The sequence below is a fragment of the Trichosurus vulpecula genome, chromosome 8 (genome assembly GCF_011100635.1).
Source record: "Trichosurus vulpecula isolate mTriVul1 chromosome 8, mTriVul1.pri, whole genome shotgun sequence".
In the NCBI taxonomy this organism is placed as follows: domain Eukaryota; kingdom Metazoa; phylum Chordata; class Mammalia; order Diprotodontia; family Phalangeridae; genus Trichosurus; species Trichosurus vulpecula.
Window position 1 is genome coordinate 27,743,275 of NC_050580.1, and position 26,467 is coordinate 27,769,741.

Genomic DNA, 26,467 nt, shown 5'->3' on the forward strand with positions numbered 1-26,467 from the left:
CATGTGAGTTTTATATTTCTGAGAGAAGAGAGTTTCCCATTCGCTCCTCTTTAAACTTCCATCCAAAGAGATTTTTTTCATCTTTAGAATTTGAAATTTCTCAGAAGTTGGATATGCTTGAAATGGCCATTAAATCAGAGGATTGTGGATGTGGAACAAGGAGAGGATGTCATAGAGATGAACTACTGTGCCTCCTTCACTTTGTGTGGGTCAGAGATCACTACTGACATTAAAAATAGAGAAAAAAAATAGACCTTTCTTTTTTTTTATTTAAAGACCTTTATTAACAGGTGCTTGCAGTTTGTGGATTTTTGAAAAAAATCAGGTGTACTTTTTATACAAATTAAAAATGAGGTTCTTAAAAATCTCAACTTGACCAGCTATGAAACAATTTAATAACCTTTAAAGGTGTATTGAGAAAACCAGGCTTTTAAAAAAAAAAAGTTTGTCATTCCCCAAAAGAGACTTCTTTAGGTAAAAATAATAAAAACCTCATGCTGCGGAGATAATGCAGAGAGTTCTAGTTATCTGGTCAACAGCAAAAAGCAAGCACTTAGGTCTTCCGTTTCAAATCTTTTGTTCATTTCTTATTATTGCTGGAATTTCGTATTCTTTCTTCTTGCATGATGACCGGATGATGTTAGATATGGTAAGCCAGCATTTACTCAGCCCAGCCCTGCTCAGCCTGGGGAGCGGACGTACTCTCAGCTGGTGGTTCCGCTGCTTTTGTCTCTTTGCCATCTTGTGGTTTACGGTTCTCTGGGCATCTGCATCGGTAATTGAAGTTACGGCGGTACAGACGTTGCGGTGGCTGCTGACCCTGGGTCTCATATCCTTGGTTCTCTGTCTTCTTTGTTACCTTCCTCTCTAAGCTGTCTTTGACGAGGAGGGCCCCTGCGGAATCGTGGTCTATAATCCCGATACATACTCTGCCTCACTGGTCCATCTTGTTCTCCTGCACCCTGGTTGTCGGCACTCTCCATTACTTCTCCCTGCACAGGAGGGTTGGAATACTGTGGTCGACGCCCATAAGGTCTCCGCATGTAGTAAGGTGGGAACCGCCGCCTGCGGTAGGGACGGCGTTGGTGGGGCTGGCCTCCTGGAGCACTCTCTGATCCCTCCTTCTTTTCCCCACTCTCACTGTTCTGGTAATTCTGCTGGTGGTTCCGTGGAGGACGCCTACGACGTGGATAACGTCTGTAATGGTTACAGTCGGCTGCATATTTACTGCCTTGAACTGGAGCCCCACCAGGGCCGGTAACATTAGCTGCCCCATCGCCCTTTTCTCCGTCAACAACATCAAACTCCACAGTCTCTCCATAGCCTACACTGCGAAGGTCCTTCCCGGGGTTATTCTTCTTTATGGCAGTCCGGTGTACAAATACATCTCCCTTGGTGTCATTCCTGTTGATGAAACCTTAGCCGTTTCTTACATCGAACCATTTTACTGTTCCCAAAACCTTCCTTACGATGATCTTCTTGTCCCCGCCTGCCGCCAATGTGAGGCCACGGGGACCGCCCTCCCTCCGCCGCTGCTGGTGATGCTGGGCTTGGCATCGGTGGTGTGGGGGCGGGGGGCGGTGCGGCGGCAGGAGGCTGTTGGGTCTCTGGCCTCGCTGCTCATTGTTGCGGTGATGGTGACCAGGCCTGAGGCAGAGGTGGGGCTGCTCCTAGGCCTATTTCCCTTCGCTCTCTCCACCTGCTACCAATGGAACACGACAGAGACCTTTCTTGAGAAAAGGCGAAAAAGGAATTCATTGCTTTCTCATTGGAAAGGACACACCTCAGTGTGGCCCAAGATGATGCCAGCATGTGTGTGTTACATACAGCTCAAAGCAAGTTATGTAGCCCCTAACACAGAGTTCCCCCCACCCTCCCCACTGGCTCCTCTTCCCATTGACTAGGTTTAGAGCTCATGTTCTAAATGTGGAATCTTTTCCCAGTAACAGAGAACAAAGAACAGACAGGTGTGAGACCAGGGACTAGTATTCAGCAAAAAGGGAGAAAAAGCTAAACAGGACCTTCCAGGTGTCTGTCTACTGATGTAATTTCTTATCTACTTTCTCGGCAGAGCCGTTTCTAAAAATATAGAAAGGGTGCAGGGTGGGGGTGGATGGTAGGAGAGGTAAGGTCTTGTCCCATTCTGAGGGGGCTTCACTATTTCAGTATTCCACTCAACTTCTAAAACCAAGGATCAGAAACATTAAGTGACTTGCCTTTGGTCCCATGGGTAGCAAGTAAGAGAAGCACTGTAAGAATCCTGCCTATCCTCTTTTCACAATGTCAGCAGTTCTTAACTTGGAGTAAGTATATATCAAGACCCCTTTGGCACTTTGTTGAAACCCATGACTCCCTTTTCAGAGCACTGTTTTTAAATGCATAAAGTAAAATACATAGGATTACAAATAAAATCAATTACATCATAATAAAGTTAACAAATCTATTTTTAAAAAAAAGTTTGTGGATGTCATCTTAAGAACGCCTTTATCTAGATCTATTTTCAGTTCCTTGGACATGCCACTGTATCTCTCATCTCTGGGCCTTTACACAAGCATTATCATCACCTACACCTGAAATATTCTTTTTCCACACCCCCTCTGAATTTATTTGTTTTCCTGGTTTCTTTCAAGGCTTATTCTACATCCAGCCTACTTCAGGAGTTTCTTCTTGGTCCACCAAGTTTTTAATACCTTCCCTTCTTACTGTACCTCCTATCATTCCTAAAGTCTATCGATCATCTATTTATCCATCCATCTATGAATGTATCTATCTTTTATCTATCTCTCTATCTACCTATCTATTAATCTATCTACAGATACCTCTAAATCTATCTATATTTCCAGCTCTCTCTCCATATATAAATACAAGGGGTGGTATATATTTCAAGCCTTATTTATTGAATAAGTATTTTTTCTCTGGCTACAGGAATACCATAGTCATCTTCAAAAGACCTCTGAAGGCAGCAAAGGAAGACAATAGCTGGAATATAGCCCTAGGCTTTATCATTTGCTACTTGGCTGGCTTTGGACAAGTAACTTTCTTTTTTACAGACCCAATTTTTCTCTTCCTTTTTTCTATTTATCTAGTATTTAATTTTTCCTCAGTTACATGAAAACCAATTTTAACATTTGTTTTTAAAATTTTGAATTCTAAATTATATCTTTTCCTCCCTCCTCACCACCCCCCTCCCCCACCCATTGGGAAGGCAAGCAATTCCACATAGGTTATACAAGTGTAGTCATGCAAAACATATCCATAATAGTCACATCATGAAGGAAAACACAGAAAAAAGACTCAAGGAAAATAAAGAAAGTTTAAAAAATTGTTTCAATGTGTATTTAGACACTATCAGTTCTTTCTCTGGGGTTGGATAGCATTTTTCATCCTAGTCCTTCAGAGTTGTCATGGATTGTTGTATTGCTGAGAACAGTTAAATCATTCACAGGATCATCTTACAGGATTGCTGTTACTTTGTACCCAGTATGTTTTACTTTGCATCAACCCATGTAAGTCTTTCCAGGTTTTTCTGAAGTCTCCTGGCTCATCATGTCTTATAGCACAATAGTATTCCATTACATTCATATATCACAACTTATTCAGTCATTCCTAAATTAATGTGCATTCCCTCAATTTCTAATTCTTGACCCCCAGAAAAGAGCTGCTATAAATATTTTTGTAATATAGGTCCTTTTCCTTTTTTCAATCTCTTTTTGGGCTACAGACCTAACAGTGGTATTGCTATATCAAAGGATTTTTATAGCCCTTTGGGCTATAAAATATATGTAATGGTTTTATAGCCCTTTGGGCATAGTTCCAAATTGCTCCATTGAATGTTTTAATCAATTTACAACTCTGACAGCAGTACATTAATGTCTCATTTTTCCCCACATCACTTCCAACATTTGTCATTTACCTTTTCTGTCCTATTACCTAATCTAATAGGTATGAGGTAGTACCTCACAATTGTTTTAACTTTCATTTCTCCAGTTGTGAGTTAGAATTTTTTTTCATATGGCTATAGATAGCTTTAATCAACTGAAATCTGATTACATCTTTTGATCATTTATAGATTGAGGAATGGCTCTTATTTTTATAAACCTGACACAGTTCTCTATGTTTGAGAAATGAGGCCTTTATCAGAGAGACTTGCTTCATTTTTTTTCACAGTTACAATTGCTGACTGTATTTCCCTCCATCCTATTCCTCCTACCCCTGTTTATTCTACTCTCTCTCTATCATTTCACCCTGTCCCTCTTCAAAAGCATTTTGCTTCTGATTACCCTTTCCCCAATCTGTCCTCTCTTCTATGACCACCCTTCTTTTATACCTTTCCCCTTCTATTTCCCTGTAGGCTAAAATATATTTCTATAACCTATTGCCTGTGTATCTTATTTCCTGGTTACATGTAAAAACAATTTTTAATATTTGTTTTTAAACTGTGAGTTCCAGATTCCCTCCCTTCCTCCCTCACCACTTACCCTGAGTGAGAAGGCAAACAATTTGACATAGGTTATATATGTGTAGTCATGCAAAACATTTCCATAATAGTCATGTTGTGAAAGACTATGTTTCCCTCCATCCTGTCCCCCTTATTTATTCTATTCTGTCTTTTCATCTTGTCCCTCCCTCAAAGTGTTTGCTTCTGACTACCCTCTCCCCAAATTTTTCTTTCCTTTTGTCACCCCTGCCCCCTTATCCCCTTCCCCATTACTTTCCTGTAGGGTAAGATAGATTTCCATACCCAATTGAGTGTGTATGTTATTCCCCCTTAAGCCAATTTATTGAACTAATTTTTAAAACATATTTAAGATCATCAGGTTAAACTAGATTATTTCTAATGTCTCTTTTAGCTGTAAACATTAAAATTCCAGGGTACGAAGAAATAGCTGAGCCTATCAGGTTGAGCTTGAGGGAACCATGTAAGAACAATGGGACTAGGAGCTGCTGTGGGGGTGTAAGACCAGCAACACCAGCACACAGGAAGGCTGCTAGCACATGTTCTTTTATCTGTTTTTCTAAGGAAAGCAACTTTAAGGGGTTTACAATCTCACTTTAATTACACACACACACATACATATGTATATATATATATATATATATATATATATATATATGTGTGTGTGTGTGTATGTATATGTATATACATATATATATATATATGTGTGTATATATATATATATATATATATATATATATATATATATATACACATATGTATGTATATGTATATCATTCACTTAGTTCAGGGGGAAAAACCAGCACCCTCCACTTCAGAGAGAATACAAACAAAAATTACAAGCATACATTATATAAACAGAGCAAATAAACACAAACCAGTAGACAGGCCTCTAACCTTGTAAGTATAGCAATACATGCAGTTACCAGAGAGAGAAGCATTACCATCTGCGTTATCAAACCTGCAGCGATTCCATGACAGCTATCCAGAGTCTCATCTGGCAAATCACATGACACTCTTCCAGTGAGTGAGAGCCCCAAAACAAAATACCAACCTCAGATCATATATACACTTCTCAGGGCCCTGGGGCTTAATACCTACTTAGGAAAAAGGTGTGGGGCCTGGGGCCTGGAGCTTCTTTGTTTCTTAAGCAGGTCTTTAAAGACTATTGATTCAATCAAAGACTCCAGATTGAAACAAAGGCAAAATTTATGAAAGAGGCTTCATTACCTCAGTGCTGAGAAGCACTCAAACAAAAAACAGCAAAGAGTCCAACTTTGCTTGCCATTACATTTGAAAGGCAAGACTCATCAAAGGCACTTGATTACCTCAGTGCTGAGAAGCATTCCAAAACAAAAGAAAAAAGAAAGGTCCCACTTTGCCTGCCAGATTCAAACAAAGGCAAAGCTCATCAAAGGCTCTTGATTGCCTTAGCATTCTAAGGAGAAAACAGTAAAAAAAAAAAGTCCCTCCCTGATTATCATTATAGGCCACTATACTGACATTTTGTGATCTGCATGCTTATAAAAAGTAATAATGAATTATGATGTCAGATCTATAAAATACATCAAGGTAAGAACAATAAAAATGACTGTATGCAAATATCGGAACGGTTTTGTGATGAAAGGAAAGCTGATATAGCCAGAGTGATTTTCATAAAGCATCGATCTAGTTATTTCATTACCTTAATAAATCCCAGTGGTTCCTTCTTGCCTCTATGATTCAATTCCTTTTTGGAATTGAAAACCCTTCAAAATTTAGCTTCCAGTCTTATTACTATTTAGTTTCAGCCTTATTATGTCTTACTTGCTTTTAGATGCTCTTCAGCCCAGCCAAAACAGCCACCTTGCTTTTCCTTACCCATGACATTCCATTTCTTGTTTGCATACCTTTGGCAGGCTATTCCCCACTGTTGTAATGTATTCCCTCTTCAGGCATACCTCTTACAATCACTACATTCTTTTATTGTAGGGTTTGAGTGACATCTCTTACATAAAGTCTTTTCCGATACCTTGACTTCTTTTTCCCCCAAAGGCACTTTGTAATATTTTGTAAATATTCATAAATACACATATTATCTACTCCTACAGAATATGTCATTCAATGCAGGGACTATTTCATTGCTATGTTTATGCCTAGCACAGTGTCTGTAACAGAGTAGGAATTAAATGTATATTTGTTTGATTTATTGCAGCTATGAATGGGTTGGACTGTTCTGGAACTTAGCAGGAATTATATTTTAAAAGTCATTTAAATTGTGTACACCCTTACACCCAGTAATTCCATTACTTGACATGGAAACAAAGGATCTCAGTAAAAGAGGGGAAAATCTAAAAGTAGTGCAGTTAGACAAGGAAAGAAGAGAGGTGTGAATCAGGGCTCTCTCCTTAAATGGAGGTTTGAACTTCATGGTCCCACTCTGCAATATGAGGACAGAAGGTAGTGATTACATTGATTAACAATACCAAAGTTGCTGAGATATTACAGGTTGTTGAGGTTATCCCAATGATGAGTTCCCTGGGTTATGGTGGTGGAATCAATGCAAGTCCCAAAGTAATACAGCCAAATGAGAACAGAGATGTCTGAACTGGGGCTTTCTCCTTAAATGGAGATCGGGAGTTCATGAGCCAAGTCAGAGAAGTAGAAGGTATTAATAAGGTGGGGTTCCAAAGAGTAAAGTGACAAAAAACACTAATGAAATATTATCAAATAATTTTAAATGCAAATGACATGTATAGAATACATGCCTGTGCATAAGACTAAACAGTGGACCAATTCTGAGATATGAAAATGTTTGGATCCTAAAACTAGAAGATATTTTTTAAAAATCTTGTCCAGTATCCAGCATCCATTGACTCTCTTCTGGCTCTATCCATTCAATTCAGCTCTGTCAATGAGTGGATAGTTAGGGAAAGAGTTAGTAAGCAAAGATTCATAATGAGAAAAAAATCTAGACTAGGATGCTATGTGGGGAAATTCATTGCAACCCAGGTTTGCAGCTGAAGGAAGAGATAACATATCATAAGGAGATCTCTAATGGGTCAGACTACGTGTTCTGATATCCACATCAGTCATCTTCCATATGGGAATAAGGTAATCTTGCCAGCAAGGATTAGTGCAGCTGAAACAATAAAGTCATAGAAGAATTAATGTAAAATGGCACAAAACAAGTCAATGGCAGATGAAAAAGCACAGAGGAAAAGGAGAATGTACCTTAACTGCCTTAAAAGACCCTGTGACTCCTGTCATTGGAAGCCCTTTATGAAAACTTGAATAATGACTACTTGTATCACATGGTACATATGCAAATCTTGCTTGGGGTTCAGCAAATAAAAGGAAATGCACCAAAACAAAACACTGAAATTTCATTCAGCAGTGAAATTCTCTCTTGTTGTGATTTTGTGTGTTTAGTGGGTAAATGTCCAAATAAGGGATGAAGATGGTTTAAGACCTGAAACTCACTGGAGATGATGGCTTTAGGTTGAAACTCAGATATATCTTTTCCATTAGTGGCCATTAGAGGGGCAAAAGTGATAAACAGAAATGAACCATGTCTAAAGAAAGGCAGCATCTTAGCAAAACTGGAGAGATTGCTGAAAAGGATGGTCAACTTCATTCTCAGGTCCTAGATTCCCATTTATATCATGGAAGTCAATGGAAAGTGAATAGAAAAGGCTAAGGAATAGGTAGGTATACTAGACCACCTTAACAGAGGTGATATTGACAAAGAATTATCAAGTGTGAATCCTTATAGAAGATGGTTGAGTGTGAAGCCTTGTAGAAGATGGTTAAGAGGGGAATAAAAATGCAATTCTAATCCCTGTGATTTAGGTGTAAACAGGTAATCCAACCATAAAATCTTATGATCTATATTTAAAATTATTTTACATCTAATATACTACTTTCTCTAGGCTTTTCTCCATCCTTGACTTTTCTCTGTAATATTATGTAATAAAAAGCCACTTGAAAATAACCACTGGGATGTACCAGAAAAATTTCTACCTGACCTTATAATCTGCCTTGTCCCTCAGCCCTCCAGGTCCCCATTGGCAATTCACATCAAGCCGTTTGTGTCCCAAGTCCCCTTGAGATTTGTTATCTATCCAGATACTATACCCTAAAGACTATCAGGCCTTTCCATCTGCCCTGCAACTGAACCTACCATATGCATTGCCTCTTTTAACAGAATATGAGTGCCTTGAGATTAAAGGCCATCTTGCTTTTCTATTAAACTCCTTAACATGCAGAATAGTGCTTGGAATTTGAGAAGTGTTTTATAAATTATTTTCCATTTCATAAAAACAAAAGCCATAGTAAGTTATATGGGGAGAAGCGGTGAATATATGCTTCTTATTGGCAGACAGTATTGGGAGGTAAGTGGGTGGGGAAAACTATGAAATCTAGGTAATAAAATAATTATTTCTGGTGAGTCAGGGTTCAGTCTAGTTGTTTGACAAGAAACAACTTTAAACCAGTAATAGGGTTGGCAGGTGTGTGGGTCATATTAAGGTAGTCTGAATAGCTCCATGCTCCCTAACTTAAACCCAAGGTATTCTGTACAAGTAGAAACAAACCTATCAAGGGAATTATGATTATAAACATGAAAATTCCATTATTAGTTAAAAATCCAGATAGTTGGCAGCAGCCCAGTCACTGAATGAGCAAGTCAATATGTTTGTCAATGTATTTGCTAGAGGGTGAAAAAAAATGGAGTTACTTATGGCCTCTGTTCAAAACCTTGGGAATGGTATCCTGAGGACATTTGCCTTGTGTTCATAGAATCACATGAGGAGGTAACACAGCAGAAAGTAGAATTTTATTTTCTAAGGGGAAGATGAAAGTGCCCCTTCAACGTTCTAGTAAGTATAGATCTCTGGAGAGTGACTCAGATATGGTGGCTTTGTTTTTGTTTGTTAAAATATGCCAATTATTCATTAGCCAGAGGCCAGAGGGTGCACACCTATGGCTCCTTTGGGCATTCATTAAATAAGACAGGCAGTGTCACACAGGTGAATACTGATGAATTGTGATTGTTAGCCCCAGAGAGGAAGCTATGATAATCACCATCTGGGACTGAGCTACAGCCTCTGAAATGGCAACAATAAAAATGCTTTTAATAAACCATTTTATGGGCTAAACTATTTAATTAAGACACTATTGCTGGCTGGACTCCCCCACTCTATCTCTTGGTTGAAATGAATTGCAGCCTTTACATGCTGAGCCACTGTGGTTTCCCTGATGATTTCAGAGGATCTAGATATTAAAAGGAAAGACTTGGTACAGCCCACTATCAAGGCAGGATTGTTCCCTATAGTTGTAAAATTTTATTTATTTTCACCTCTCTATCTAACTACATTTATTATTCATTTATTTATTTTTAACACAACTTTATTATATGATGGCAAGAACAGCTTCCCCAATAACTATTCTGTACTCATACATTATTTTGAATTAAAGGTCCCAGTACACATGCCCCAACTGGAATGATGATGGGCCATACAGTCAAAAAAAATTTTCTGCTATCCAAAACTATTTTTATTGACTTGGTAGTATTATCAGTCTCATCCTTTGAAATTCTTTTTTTTGTCAGTTTAATTTGTTCAGTCATTCCAATGATTATAGCATTACTGTATAGATTCCCATGTGCAAGATTAAAATGATACTGGGCTTTCTTCTTTAATCTTGTGCTCATTTTTCCTTTGTGCAAAGTAGAACAACTTTTCATGTTATGAATGGCCCCATCTAACACTTCCACCAAAGAATTCAGCAATATGGATTTATACCAAAAAAGCTAAATAATTTTTGGTTAAAAATTCAAACAGCTGTTATGTGTGTCTTGTGAAGAGGGTGTTGATAAATTGGCAAGCATATACTTGAGGGAAGGGTGAAAATTTATTACATTGGAGAGTTCATTGAAAATTATGGGGGAATATGTATACTGAAGAAGAAAAGATATGAGAGGGGCATAGAATCTTTCTTTAAGTATTTGAAAAATTTCATGTGGAAGGCAAATATGACTTACCTATTCAGACCCAGAGTGCGGGTTTAGAAGCAGAATTTGGAAATCTCAAAGTCACAGCTATCAGTTCAGTGAAGAAACAAATTAATAACAGTCAGTTGCTTAATCATTGAACCAATAGACATTTGGAGTGTCTACTATGTGTCTATCACTTCCTTGAATGCTAAAATAGAATGGGCTTCCTCAAGCATTGGTGAAATTCATCCTTCTCCTCCCATCTGTTGGCTAAGGCTGCGTGATCACTTCTTGGGAATGAAGAGATTACTTTTTTTTGGATATGGACTACATTGATCGTCTCTAAGATACTTTCCAATTCCATCATCAGAGTATCCAAGATATTTTCTAATTCTGTTCACAGGACAATTCTGGATGTTGGAAGATGATACATAATTTGTACCATGCAATTCAATTGCCCTTATGGAGCTTGTAATCTATTTCTGAAGAAGATGCATGGGGAGCTGGGATGCAGAAAACACACAGGATAAAGTTATCAGGATCACCCCTGAGATATACAGGACCTTAAGTTGTAATCAATTGTATTCTTATTCTCAAACTATTTGCAGAATCTAGCAATATTTCCGCAACTTCTAGAAGGTACTTATGGTTCTCCCTGATTGCACCTGACATAGTGTAATACCTCTGAAATAGTGGCACTTTCCATAATAATCACCATTCTAATTTTATATTGTTGAAATAAATAGACATGATAGCCTTTCAGTAAATAATTAAATAGAACTGGAAAGTATTATGGAAAAAATTCCATAGACTCACTTGGGAGATGTTTATTTTCATACATTCAGTAAGTAATTCTTCTATATGATAATATTATTTGACACAGAAAAAATAAAAATTCAGAATAATTAACCCATCAAAAACAGTAAAGAGTCACCTCTGAGTGTCTTCAGCGTGTCATATTTATGTAAAGGTACCTTGATTGATAAATCTTGGGGTACAGTAATCATTTCTTTGCTGAGTGAAATAGATGAAAGGCCAGGATTCCACATGCAACAGAAACTGCTCTAGAGACTGTAGTAGTAAATACTGGAGAATTATGTGCTCACAGGTTTTTTTTTTCTTGTAATTTAAATTAGGAAAAAATTAATGGAGTTAAGGGAGGGTTAATTCGATGAATCATCTGAGTTCTAGCTGTAACCCCAGGGCTCCAAAGATCAGATATTTAATGTTACAAGGGATCATAGAAGGCATCAATTCCACCTTCCCATTTCACAGATGAGGAATCTGAGGCCCAAAGACATTGAATGACTTCACCAAGGTCATACAGGGACCATTTAGAAATCATCTAATTCAGTTCTCTGACAATATAGAGAAGAAAATAAAAGACCTAAACAAGGAAAATGACTTATTCAAGGCCACAGTGGCAGATATGAGTGTAAGAATCCCTACCTAGGTTTTCTTATTCTATTCCAATGCTTTTTTCTGCTATATGTCTTCTTCAATACATAATTATATTGCTGATAGCATTCATATTTCACTTTATGTTTTATAAATGTATGGCAGTCAAGCAGATGATGTCTGATTGATTTTATCTCCACAATAGAATAAGGTCCTTGAGGTCTATTTTATATGTATTTGTGTATTCAGTGCTTAGCACATAGTAGCAAATAGTAGGCACTTAATAAATACTGACTGAATATTCAATTGGCCTTTTTTAAAACTCACAGCATCACCACCCTAATTCAGACTCTTTAAATCTTTGCTTTGGCCATTGCAATTGTTACATTCCATTCCATCTCTTTAGAATGAATTAGTCCTCAGTTCTAGTCAATTAGTCAACAAATTTTATTCAGAGTATATTATGTTCCAGACACTGTGCTAAGCTTTGGGGAAAATAAAAAGTGGCATAAGTTCCTCCCCGCAAGGAGCTCATAATCTAATGAGGGAACACAATAAACAAACATTTGTGTCCCAACCAGCTCTATAAAGGATAAATAAGAAATAATCAAAGGGAGAAAGACATTATATTCAAGAAGGCTTGGTTAATACCCCAAAGAGATCAGAGAAAATGGGAAAAGAGCCATATATACAAAATTCTTTATAGCAGATCTTCTTGCCATGGCAATTGGAACCTCAGGGGATGCTCAATGGTGGAACGGCTGAACAAGTTATGATATATGAATGTAACTTAAGGATATGGTTTTGCTGTTAGATATGTCAGAGGGGATAATTTCAGAAAAAAAAAACAGAGGCCATATGAACTGATACAAAGCAAAGTGAACAGAACCTGGAGAAAAACTTACATAGTAACAACAATATTGTAATGCTAATAATCTGTGAAAAACATATAACTGATCAGTATAATGATAGACCACAATTCCCAAGGACTCATGAAGAAAAATACTGTCTATTCCCAGAGAGAGAACTAATAGAGCCAGATTGAAGCCTATTTTTTTTTCTTTTCAGAAAGTGGCTAATGAGCAAATATAATTTGCATGTCTTCCTATATATAATGAGTATTGTATTTCTTGCCTTCACAATGGGTAATTACGGGGCTTGAGGGAAAGAGATAATTTGGGACTGAAAAGGAAATAAAATGAAGTGGAGGTGGGAAAGGCTTCTAAAGACTTAAATTCAAGTGACATCTTAGTCACCTCCACACTGGCTCACCATGTGCATATCACTTAACATCTCTCAGTTGCAGGTTTTTCATCTATAAAATGGCAGTACCAATAGGACAGATCACACAGGGTCTGTGAGATAATTAATGAAGTATTACATGTACAGTACTTTATCAGACAGAAAGCACTTCATAAATATTAGTTGTTTTTACCACAATTCTTAATATTGTTATTTTTCAACTTGCATGCCTGTAGAAATCCTTCCCTTCCTTTGAGGTCTACCTCCATGAAGTCTTTCTTAATCCCCTGTCAATGCGGAGGTCGCACTTCTGAAATTTCTCTGAGTATAGTGTGTGTACCTACAATTTACATTGACCTTATTAGAGTTTGTATTATAAATAGTCGGGTCAATTTCTTGTCTTCTTCCAATTAGATTTTTTTACTTAATTTTTTTTTTCCATAGATAAGCATTTATGTTCTCATTCTCTCAGTTCTCCCCAGTGCAAAAAAAAAGAGGGGAGGGAAGAAAGAAATAAACTTGGAATAAATATGCCTAGTTATGAAGGAAAAAAATGGCCATGGCCAAATATATGTATCTCTTAAACTCCTAGAAGGTTGCAGTAGTTGTATTTTTTCATTCATTTTATACACTGTTCTCAGGGCCTAAAGCAATACTTGCCCACATTAATAATAATTAACTTTCTTATAGCACTTTTAAATTTTTGACTTGATTTGCTTCACATATGTCATCTGATTTAATTCTCATAATAGCTTTGTGATAACAGGGCTGTTACTATAACCCTTCTCCCAACAAGGAAAAGAAGGCTGAGAAAGGCTATGACTTGTCTGGTGTCATATTGTTGGGAGTAACTGAGGGAATATTTAAATGTGCGTCTTTCTGACTCAGTGGCAAGCTCTCGATCTACTAAACTGCCTAGATGTTTAATAAGTGGTTTTTATTATTGAACAATTGAAGAGGTTGATAGCAGTTGCAGTAAGATGGTTGAAGAGAAATAATAATTAAAATCAATACAAACACTCAGTTCTAAGTTTTGTCCAATCATATGAGCTTACAGATTTCTCTCAGATCAGGATCATACATCTCTGGGACCTTTCAACCATTACACTAAGTCACTAGCTCGATATGGAGATTTAGTGATGGAAAGGCTTGAAGGAGATGTCTTTGAAACTTCCGTTTGCTGTCTAATTTGTGACCCCACTTTGAATGTCATGGAGAATTCCCAGACTGTAGACCTTCTTTCCTATTAATGTTTGGGGGGATACTGCAAAGTCATAGGGAAATAGGAAGACTGATAATAGAGAAAAGAAGTAGTGTTTGACATTTCCTCCTAGGTTAATTTGAGCCTCTTATGTGTCTGGAAACTTCAGGGAAGCTTCCTATGGCTGTAAGCAGTGCCTGTTAAAGATTATATAACTTTCAAATAATCATCTAGGGAAAAGACAGTGAGAATATTTTAAACAAGAAATGGAAATACTAGTAAAGTGATAGGTAAATTGTTTTCCTTTGTGTGTGTGTGTGTGTGTGTGTGTGTGTAAAATAAGAGACATAGGTCTTTGGGGACAGTGTTTCTACACTGTCAGTTCCCCACATAGATGAATTCAAAGGCCCTAAACTAAATATACTTTGTTTAAAATGGTGGGAGAGCCAGACCACCATAACAAATACAGAAATGGACTCCAAATATACACATATATAGGTATAGGTCTATATTTAAATGTAGTGTCAGAAACATTTGAAATATTCTAATGTTTAAATTAATATTAATCATCACGGAATCTCCTGATGTGGTTCTAGATGTACTAGGAACATATTCAACAATCTACTATACCTTGAGCAGTTCCACTTAAATATTTTTTGGATCATTTATTTATTTATTTATTTGATTTTTTTTAGTTTTCAGCATTGATTTTCACAAAAGTTTGAATTACAAATTTTCTCCCCATTTCTACCTTCCCCTCCACTCCAAGATGGCACATATTCTGGTTGCCCTGTTCCCCAGTCAGCCATCCCTTCTGTCACCCCACTCCCCTCACATCCCCTTTTCCCTTACTTTCTTGTAGGGCAAGATAGATTTCTATGCCCCATTGCCTGCATATCTCATTTCCTAGTTGCATGCAAAAATTTTTTTTGAACATTTGTTTTTAAACTTTGAATTCCAAATTCTCTCCCCTCTTCCCTCCCCACCCACCCTCCCTAAGAAAGCAAGCAATTCAACATAGGCCACAGGTGTATCATTATGTAAAACCCTTCCACAATACATATGTTCTAAAAGACTAACTATCCTATCTCCTTTATTCAATTTTTTCACTTGACCCTGTCCCTTTTTGAAAGTGTTTGTTTTTGATTACCTGCTCCCCCATCTGCCCTCCCTTCTATCATCCCCTCTTTTTATATCCTTTCCCCTACTTTCCGGTGGGGTAAAATACCCAGTTGAGTGTGTATGTTATTCCCTCCTCAGGTCAATTCTGATGAGAGCAAGATTCACTTATTCCCTCTCACCTGTGCCTTCTTCACTTCCCATAGAACTGCTTTTTCCCTTTTCTTGCCACTTTTATGAAAGATAATTTACCCCATTCTGTCTGTCCCTTTCTCCCTCTCTTAATATATTCCTCTCTCATCCCTTAATTTGATTTTACTTTTTTAGATATCATCCATTCATATTCAACTCACCCTGTGCTGAAAAATTTATATACTTATCTATACAACTCTATATCTGCATCTGTCAGTTATCTGTCTTCTATCTATCTTCTCTCTACATTCTATATATGTGTGGGTATTTTCCCACCAGGCTGCACTCTTGTGGTTTTCTTCTGTGGCCACAGAATCCTCTCCATCCTGGAACAGAAGATTACATCAGCCCTGCAAGTAACAAAGTTAAACTTATACCTCATGATCACCCTTGGACCCCGAGACTCCTTCCTCTCATAGAAAAGTAGAGATCACCTCCCAGAATCCCCATTTAATGAAGACCTTGAGGCCTGCCAGCTCCTTATTTCCCACCCTAGTGTACCATTTGAATTTCATCATGCTTCCACACTGGTTACCACCTCACTTCTTGCTACCTTTTACAGATTGTATTCTCAATTAGAATGTAAGCACTTTGAGGGTAGTGACTGCCTTTTTTTTCTTTATATTGGTGTTCTCAACACTTAACACAGTGGTTTTTAATAAATTCTTGTTGATTGACAACAATGTGGATTTTATATATTTGTGTATATGTGAATATTGCATGCATGCTCATTGTCATCATAATCATTGACATAATCATCATCATTGTCATCACCATCATCATCATCACGGTTATGACTGTCATTATTGAGAAACAGATTGTAATGATGAATAGAGACTTGACTTTTGAAATATGATAACCTGGATTTAAGTCCCTTCTCCAGTTCTATGACTCTAGGGAAATCTCTTAACCTCTCAGGATACCTGAACACTTTCTAAAACTATGCATAAAAAGGATAATCTCTATTAGTAGATAGAGTTTTCTCATTACAGAAGAACAATGGTGATGTTGTTTACTGAATTATCATGTTTTGTTTTGATGGAGGTCACATAGAAATGGTTCTTGGACAAGTCATGACCCTGTTACTGATTTTGTAAGCGGAATGTTCTGACAACTTGAGGAAAATTATGGAAGGGATTTGGGGCATCTAGGTACTGTGTGGAAAAATCTCTGGACTTGAAGTCAGGAAGATCTGAACTCAAATCTGGCCTCAGTCACTTATTATCTGTGTTACCCTGGGCAAGTCACTTAAGCCCATTTATTTGAGTTCTTCATTGGTGAATTGAGCTGGAGAAGGAAATGGTAAACCACTCAAGTTTTTTGTTTGTTTGTTTGTTCATAGCATTATATTCTGATGAATTCAACAAGAGAAATGCATACTTCTACATAAACATATATACACGTACATGTATATATGATATTTGTATTCGTAGGTACTTATCTATGCATATACCTTTGAAAAATGTGCTTCATTGAAAGCTCATCTTTTGTAGGATTACTGAAAGGTTTTTTTGGTAACAAATTCTTCAGCAGACTCCATGACAAGAAGGAAATATACTTCATCTGTCACCAGATTGTTTTGATTTCTTTAGCTTGATCTTTCTATTTTGAGAGTTTTCTATTCCATGTATTTTGGAGTTTGGAGATTGAGAATTCAGTATGGCAACATCTAGTAAAATGTTTTTGTTTTCTTTTTTATGAATTAAAGAGATGTCTAGGCCATGGACATCTTTAACTATGTTAAAATGAAAACTGTGATTATAGCATGTCATGTGAAAGATTCCCAGGGCAGAAACTGCTTTCCCCAATGTCAGTCAATTACAGTTCTACAATTCAAGGAACAGACAATTTAAATGATTTGCCCCGGGTCACAGAAAATCCATGTTAGAGCCATTTCTTGAACTGAGGTCTTCCTAACTCCAAGTTGCCATTTGTTCTACTATAATGCTTCAATCATTATTGATGTATGTTTATAGATTTTTTAAAAATAAATGGAATCAGTAATACATAGATTTAAATTTTGCTTCTAGTATTTACTATCAAAGCATTGGCAAGACAATTGGCATTTGATATTCAATTTCCCAGTCAGCAAAATGGAGATAATATTCCCCCTCTTGCTTATCCCACAGAGTTATTGTGAGATAAAAGTGAAGTACTGTAAGCAAAGCCCTCAGAAACCATACAATTTTATATAAACATATTATCTTATTTTTACTACTATATGTGTACATGTGTAAGTGAATATGTTTGTCTCCTAAATGTGCTTTCTATAAAATAGCTTTGGAAGGAAGTACATTTATGCTTATGTATATGAAATATATATATATATATATATATAATATACACATATATACATACAAATTTACATGTATATATGTTATATTGAATATGCATGCATCTACGTGTATGAATATGTACATGCACGTGTATGTGTATGGGGGTATCAGTATGGAGGTATAAATATAGACATAGATATAGATACAGATATAGATATAGATATGGATATAGATACATGTATAGATATGGCTGTATGTCTTTTTGAACCTGGTAAAGTTTTCTTCTTTAATTTGGCTTTCCAAACTAGATACAATATAAACAAGTATAAATGTCATTATCCCCCTCAATGAATTAAACACTCCATTGTCAAAAGGCAAAAGAAATTTCTTTCCCATGGTATTTTTAAATGAGTATCTTTAAGTTTAAATGTTTCTGCAGTCTTTTGGCTTTTTAGTCTAAATGTTACATGTGCATATCCATGTGTATGCATACATTTCTGTATATTAGTCTGGTATACACACACATCTATTGTCCTTATAGTCATTCAGAGATAGTGCTGCATACTGAATAGCTTGCCAACTCTATCCACAATGCCTCTCTGCATCTCTATAATACATAATACATGAATATCTAATTCCTCTATGCATGTGTATATGAATTTAAATGGTCCAGATTCTTCCAAGGCTAGTTTATAGAAAGAAGATTTAGACCTAAAAATATTCATTGGAACATAATATTATAAATACAATTTTTGCCTTGTAAATAAAAAGGGGACTCAATGAAGGAATTAAACATTTCTAAATTTATCAACATTTTATCTTCTAAAAGTTAAATCATAAAGTAAATTTTCAATTTTACTAACTCTGATTTAATTGACATTCTTTTTCTTCTAAATATTTGAATTGAATGAATGAATAAGTGCACAAAAAGCTCTATGTCTTATTAAAGGGAGCTTTGCTTTTCCCTTCCTTCACTGGGGTAGGCTAACTTTCTCTCTATGCTTGTGTTGTCCCCTGTATTTGTGGCACAATGTTTATTGCATGGATTGAATTTTGTTACATTTCAAAATTTTTTGTCTGAAAAATATTAAGCAACAGTAACACTTAATTGTGTATAAACTAAAACTTTAAAACCTATCCCCCTTGGTTAATAGTGATTTAGCCACATGAGATATCCAATTGAGACTTCATTTGGAATGTGTTGTCTTGTGTCTAACTTTTAAAGACAATAATATTTAGTACAAGGGAATAGATATTCTACTGTGATGACCTGATCAGAGCATATCTGGACTGCTGTGTACAGCTCTGGCTACCACATTTTACAAAGGACATGAATAAATTCAGAAGTATTGGCAGGAGGAAAATTAGAATGAAAGTCTTCAAGACCATGCCGTATGAGGAGATGTTAAAGATTTTTATTTGGATGAAAGATGACTTAAGGGGATTGTCTTTAAGTAAATGAGGGAAAGTTACAAGGTAATGGTACTTTCAAGGTGTATGTTTTACTGCAAAGAAAAAAAAAAACCAGAAACAATGAGCAGAAGTTTCAAAGTGTTGATATTGGGTTCAATTCAAGAGTTAATGCTCAAAGTTGATGCAATCTAAAATGTAGAATGGATAGCCTCAAAGTCTGGGAAGTAGGGTGTTTTCCACTAGCGGTATTCAGTGAGACAATGGGTGGTCACTCATTTGATAATGTTGAAGGGGAGATCCGCACTTAAGTACTTTCAGGTATCTAATTTCAGCTCTCCCCTAGACATTTATTTGGTATTTACACTTCTGTAGATTTGACTGAGGCAGATGTGAATATTCTTAGGGGAAAAAAGATTTTGATAAAAAATTTGAGCAATCTGACTGTTGATGAATTATGTATTTTATGGCCATTCATAAAATTCATCATAGAAATTGATAGAGATGAATTTGTAATATCTGTAATTCTCTAAAGCCATTTATCTAAATATCTATCTATCTATCTATCTATCTATCTATCTATCTATCTATCTATCTATCTAATTTCTATTTACTTTTATATGTATGGGCTGTTTCCCCAGTTCAAATATAAGTTCCTTGTGTTCCTGAGCTAGGCGGCTGGCTAGCATTTGTTTAGCTCTTTAATGGTCTTGCCATTTTCCTATGCAAATAAGCTACATTGTCACCTCCAAATTTAATATTCTTTACAAGGAACAGAAGGATCCACTGAAGTCTGAAAAGGGCTCATTCATCCTTTATAAGGTACAAATTCACTCTGAGTGGAACCCACGCTTACACTACGATCCAGTACTGGAAGAACACTAAATCTCAAGTTAGACCTGTGTTCAAATGCAACCTTTGCTGCTTACTTCCAGTATGATCTTAGGAAACTCATTTAACAAGCCAGCTTCTTATCTACAATTCAGACAGAATGAGTTGGAGTGATTAGATGGTTCCTGAAGTCCATTGCAACTTTAAATCTGGCATCTTATCTCGCTATTTCAGGTATCAAAAATATTGTTTAAATGTCGATTTTCAGAAAAATCTCAGAGGAGCAAAATGCAGGGGTTTTGTTTATTGTTTTGCCCACTTACTTAGCTGGTCTCTCTGTTTGATATTCAGAAGGAATGGAGGAACTTATTTAGCTTTAGAATACAAAGTTGCACTTCTGTTTGCATTTGTCTCTTTCTTTATAATTATTTCCTGACAAACTGTACTCTACATATGTTTGATTTGGAGAAAGTGCCACTTTTTAATACTAGCCTACAAGCAGAAAAGGAAAGGTCTGAGCTATAAACTCCCATAGTATCTCCCTCTAGTTATTTTCCACCCAAGCTTTTTGTCGACCTGGAGTATTTTTAATGTTTAATGACATCTGTTATCAGCTACCAGAACAAAATAATGGGGTTATTTGTTATTATTCCCAGAGGCCAGAAAAAATCGCAGGCAATTTTAAATGTGCTTATATTAAAATATAATGACATATTACATGTTACAAACACATTTAAATATAGTTGAAAAATTAAAGCAACAATAAAATTGAGATTTCGTGTGTGATTCTGAGTATGTATGGGAAATGCCATGTTTTCCCTCCTACCAATAAATACAATTTAAATCAGACCCCATTCACCTGTTTAATTTAATATGAATATTCAAATGAAAATCCTTTTCAGTTTTGGTAGAAGCTGAAGTCTTGCTTCACTCAAATCTACGTGTGAAGCAGGTGCATTTCCTCTTCTATCATCATAAATTTACTGTATGTAGAAAATGTGAAGTTAGAAAAAATGAAACTAAAAGAATGGGTTGGGTAAAGAGTAAAACTAACCACAGAGGAATATTTTGTTGTGTTTTTTTCCCCAGATAGGGATAGTGGGAAAGTAAATATTATGAAAATGTGATAAACTTTCTGTTTTATTAGAAGTAACTGATTTATATCAGTGACAGAGCATACTTATTTAAGATTATAAATTTTATAGTTAGGAAAGACCTTAGCTAGCATTTACACTAATACCCTTATTTTGTGGAGGAAGAAATGGTTCTAAGGAAGTTAGGTGACTTGTCCAAGGTGACCCAGGCAGTAGGTTGCAGAACTAGAATTTGAACCCAGTTCTGACTCCAAATCAAAAGCCTTTTCCATTATTTCATGACTCCCTCTATATTTGGAACACATTATCTTATCCTTAACCTCTTCCTACTTCTTAAATTAGACAAAAACGAATGAATTTTCTACAAATGCTTCTACTTAAGGGTGCAATTCCTCCCTGATAACATGCAGGTTAATTTCCTTCCCTGAGCGGATCAAAACTTTAGGCCAGCTGGAACCCTACATAGGAACCAACATCTTGACTTAAGAGGATCATATGTTTAGAGTTGGAAGGGACCCAAAAAATCCAATTCAGTCCTCTCAATCCACAGTGTGGAAACTGAGGCCCATAGATATTAAATGACTTGTCCAAGGAGCAAGCATTAGAATATGATATGAAAGCTGGTCCTTTGATTACAAAGTACAGAGTATTTCAACTGTACCATACAGTAGGTGCCTTATACATTTCACATTGAATTGAGTTGAGTTGAGTTGCCAAAGGTAATAAAAGTGAAAAATCTGTGATGAACAGGATCCACACGAAGCAGCGATTCCTGCCATGACAAATTTTGGGCAATTCTCAAACTGTAGGTATTTGAGAGTAGATAAGGGTAGCATAGCAACAGACAGTGCTATCTAGCAGTGTTTTTGCAAATACAGATATTTTTCTGACTAATTATGATTAGGGAGCACTGGCCAGAGTGCTTAATAAAGCACTCTGGATTTCACTTTCATTTATCATCATCATCATTGCTATCATCAACAGGACTCATTTCCTAAGTGGCCAGCCATCAGTACATCATTTTCACTCTAGTTGTTACAGGGTCCTGTGCTACTTCAGGAAATAGGTTAAATTCACTTCATTCAACACCCCATGACTATTCTATCTTCCCCTTCTCCACACATGCACATATATTTATTTGCACAAACAATTCTACACACGAATACACACACACACGCAACATTGCTCAGCATGGCATGTATTCACTGTTTCAAATCAATGCACTCAGATTATTGGAATATAAATCTGGAGTATTCCAAATTTTGGTTTGAAAAGTATTATTCAAGAAATTTAGAGTCTAAGCCTTTTAGAGATCCTCTTCAGGGACTGACACTAGAATTTTGTACATACTGACATCTTTCACACTTCCCTTTCTCCAGGGCAAACAAGGTTTTCAGCTTAGCAAGTAGTGAAGAATACTGATTAAGGTGATTCCCCTCCCCCATATGTTGCTGGAGAATTTCTTTGGTTGTAGTATGCTCTTGCTAGTGAACTCTGGTCATGGACTTCAGCTCTGTGGGATCTCTACATCTTACATCTGTCCCAAGGACAAAGATTGGATTCTTCCTTATCCAGGGCCAATGATTTTACAAATTGGTTCCATTGGTTCCAAGGGCCTGGGTCAAAATACTACTAGGAAAGCAGAGCTGAGCACATTTTCTATTAATTGAGAGACAACTACAGATACAAAAGAAAACGGTGTTTATGTATAATGTGTAACTATGTAGTAGGTAGATGTAGAAAGTTTTCTTTTGTATCTATTTTACATGTTCCTATTACTATTATTGTTGTTTTTTTATGTTTTAAAGTAGAAAGATAATTAAACTTAGAGATAGAGGAAGTAGGTTCAAATCCTGGGTCTACCACTATGAAACACTGGGTAAATTTAATTCAACTTAATAACTATTAATTATCTACCATGTTAAAGGTACTTCTGTAGGTGTTTAGGTTATAAAGGGGAAAAATGAAATTATCTGACACTCCATGTTCTTGTTTATAAAATGACGGGTTTGGCCAGGGTGATCTCTAAGGTTCCTTTCATCTCTGAATTTGTGAAACGTTCAGTATACAAATGACCTTTAGACTTATAGAATGGTATGATTAGAAACTCTGGGTTTCTGATGTAATTAAAATTTAAAATCAATGATATTTTATATATTCAATGGAGGGAGAAAATAAATAGACAGTGCTGGTTAAAGTGGGGTATGTTTTTTTTTGAAGTTATGGGGATGATCTTTGACCGTCAGGGAAACTGATATATCCTTTCAGAAGAAATAGAAGAATTGATTTGGCTGTAGTTCCAAATCAGGAAAAATCAAAGAAGTGGGGAAGTCCTACAAGTAGTCCCAATCAAAACAAACTACAAAAATGTGCATAGCACTTCTTTTGGGGGTCAAAAAGAATTAGAAACTAAAAATAGGGGAAGATCTGGAGTTATGGAATATCAATATGATTGAACACTGTTCTGTAAAGAATGATGGATTGGTAACACCTGTATGAAATGACACAGAGTGAGGTGAGCAGAACTGGGAGAGACAAGAATAATGGAAAGACAACTTTGAAAGACTTAGGAACTCTAAGCAATATAAGCATGTTTGTGTGTGTACATATATTTATATACATATATGAAAATAAAATACAGATTTGTATGTATGTGAAATTTAATATGGCAATGCATTATAAATTAATATGTATATATTTATACACACATGTGTATATTTATATAATCTTATTATCCATTTACATACATATACATACAGAAATAGGGACACAGGAAGATATATAGAAATATAAATAGATACCCATGGCCAATGCAAAAATTTGTATATATATATATATATATATATATATATATATATATATATATATATATATATACAAATATCAATATATGCATATGTACATGCGTGCACACACATATATTTCCTCCCTAAAGGGGTTTTGTTTTTCTGACTTTCTTAGGTTGAAAAGGGAGAGGTGAAAAGGAAAGAAAGGTGGAGTTTTGTTGATTGATTTTTTTTAAAAATAAGTATGGGGTCTCCATGTCAAACATTCATTTGAAATAAAAGCAAAGGAATGTTGATTAGATATGGTTGTCTGGAGGGAATTACTTAATATTTTTAAATAGAAGAGTGATATGATGAGAATGATATTGAAAGAAAATTATCCTTACCAAGGATGTTGATATCATATATGATGTTAGATAAATCTTGGTTATAAGAAGTATAAAGAGTTTGAAAGCTTTGGGGAAAAATACATTGGGCTATGGGAAGAGATATAGACAAGAAGCTTGCCATTTCTAGTGGCCAAGTAAATGGGTTGCTTAATGTTTTCATTTTAAAAAATGTACTAGAAATACAATGGAATGTCAGAAAGGATGCCCAGGATTCGCAAAAAAATTGGGAAATGTTTTTGGCATTTTTTACCTTTCTTGCCCCTAACCCTTTCTGAATATGAAAAAATATCAATTTAATTAAAAAAGTAGTGTGGTGTTGTTCTTTAGGATAATGTATGGATTCATGAGGACCAGAAAAATTCAATTTTAATTAGCATTTGATGACAGACGAATACTGAAATACCGAGGCTAGAAGCAAAGGACCAAAGATTGAAACACAGAGAAAAAACAAAAGAAAACATAATAATAGCAAAATAAGCTTACAGATATGGTGTAAGAATGAGCTTAATATTTTATACTTTCAGATAATTATCTATAAATAAGTGAGGCTGAGAGGGATATGCTTAATACTACTAAAATCTCAGAGAAAATGTAAATTATGCTTTTCACAATTGGTTTATGTTTTTTTTTCTTTTCTCTTTTTATCAATTCTTTCTCATATTTGTTGATATAGTCATTTAATCCCCTCCTCCCTCCCTTAACCATCCAGTAGTGGAAAAACTTATACATTGTCCAAAGCCAAGAAGAAATACAAATAACTGACCGCCACTCTACTTTTCATTTTTCAAAGTATATTAAATAATACAGTATCATTTGATTGCACAACATATCTATATCTATTGTCGTTCTTCCACATATGGGTAAATTGAGTCCAAAGAAGTGCAGGGATTCATACAGGATCACAAAGCTCAGAAACATCCGAGACTGGATTCATACTCAGTCCTTCCCAATTCTGAATCTTTCAATCTATAGATTATACCAAGAGGACCATTATAAACAAACTGACTTTTTTATGGGCAATGGAATTGCTCATTTGCATTTATATAAAAAATGCAGAAGGAAGGAGATCATAGTTCTCCATCAAAAAAAATATCAGTACCAATGGACCTCCTTCATCCCTTTTTATAGAGACCTCAATTTATCAACAATTATTTCTTATGTGAATGAATGAATAATAAGCCTTCATTAAATACTTAGCATATACTAAGCACTGTGCTATGTTATGGAGGTAGAAATATAATTAAGCAAGATTGCCACTGCCTGCAACATGGATTGAATATGGCCAGGAAGTGACAGAGAAGCTGGGTGCTAGGCAAAATATCCTGAAACCTCACCTGTAAGAGCCCAGATATTCACAACCAGGGTCAAAGAAGGTCTGGTGGGAAGAAGTAGAAGAGGTTAGTCAGAGGGGAGGCGGGGTGGATTCAAAAATATTTTTCCAGGCACTTTGGAAATGAAGAAAAAAGGAACAGTCCTTCCTCTCAAGCTATTTATAATTCTACCAGAGGTGACAACCCACATACTCACACATGCACATACTCACACACACACACACACACACACACACACAGAGGCATATATAGGTATATGTTGTTGAGTCATTTTTCCATTGTGTATGACTGTTTGTGACTCCATTTGAGGTTTCTTGGTAAAGACACTACAGTGGTTTGCCATTACCTTCTTCAGCTCTTACGATAGATGAAGAACTGAGGCAAATAGGGCTAAGTGGCTTACCCAAGGTCACACCGGTAGTAAGTGTCTGAGTCCAGATTTGAACTCATGAAGAGGAGTACTCCTGACTCCAGGCCTGGCACTCTATCCACTGCACCACCTGCCTGCTCTCATATATGTATATAATTACACATATATACACAAAAAGATACAAAGTAAAATTTAAAAACAAGATAATTTTTCTGGGTCCACAGTGGATTATTATAACAACACGAAAATCAGCTTGATGTGAGTGTTCTCATTAATTTGCTGTAATCACTGTTAAAATCGTTTCCCAAATTCTGATTCCATCTTCATTACTGCATGTTAGTCACCCTATCCCTTAAGTTTCATTATTTTTGCCTTTGTTTTTGTTAGTTTGTTTGCTT

At 36.0% G+C, this 26,467-nt stretch overlaps 1 pseudogene; it reads right to left on the reverse strand.

The window, feature by feature from the left end:
- Positions 1-661: 661 nt before the first annotated feature.
- On the reverse strand, positions 662-6,320 carry LOC118829445 (annotated as a pseudogene).
- Positions 6,321-26,467: the final 20,147 nt, after the last annotated feature.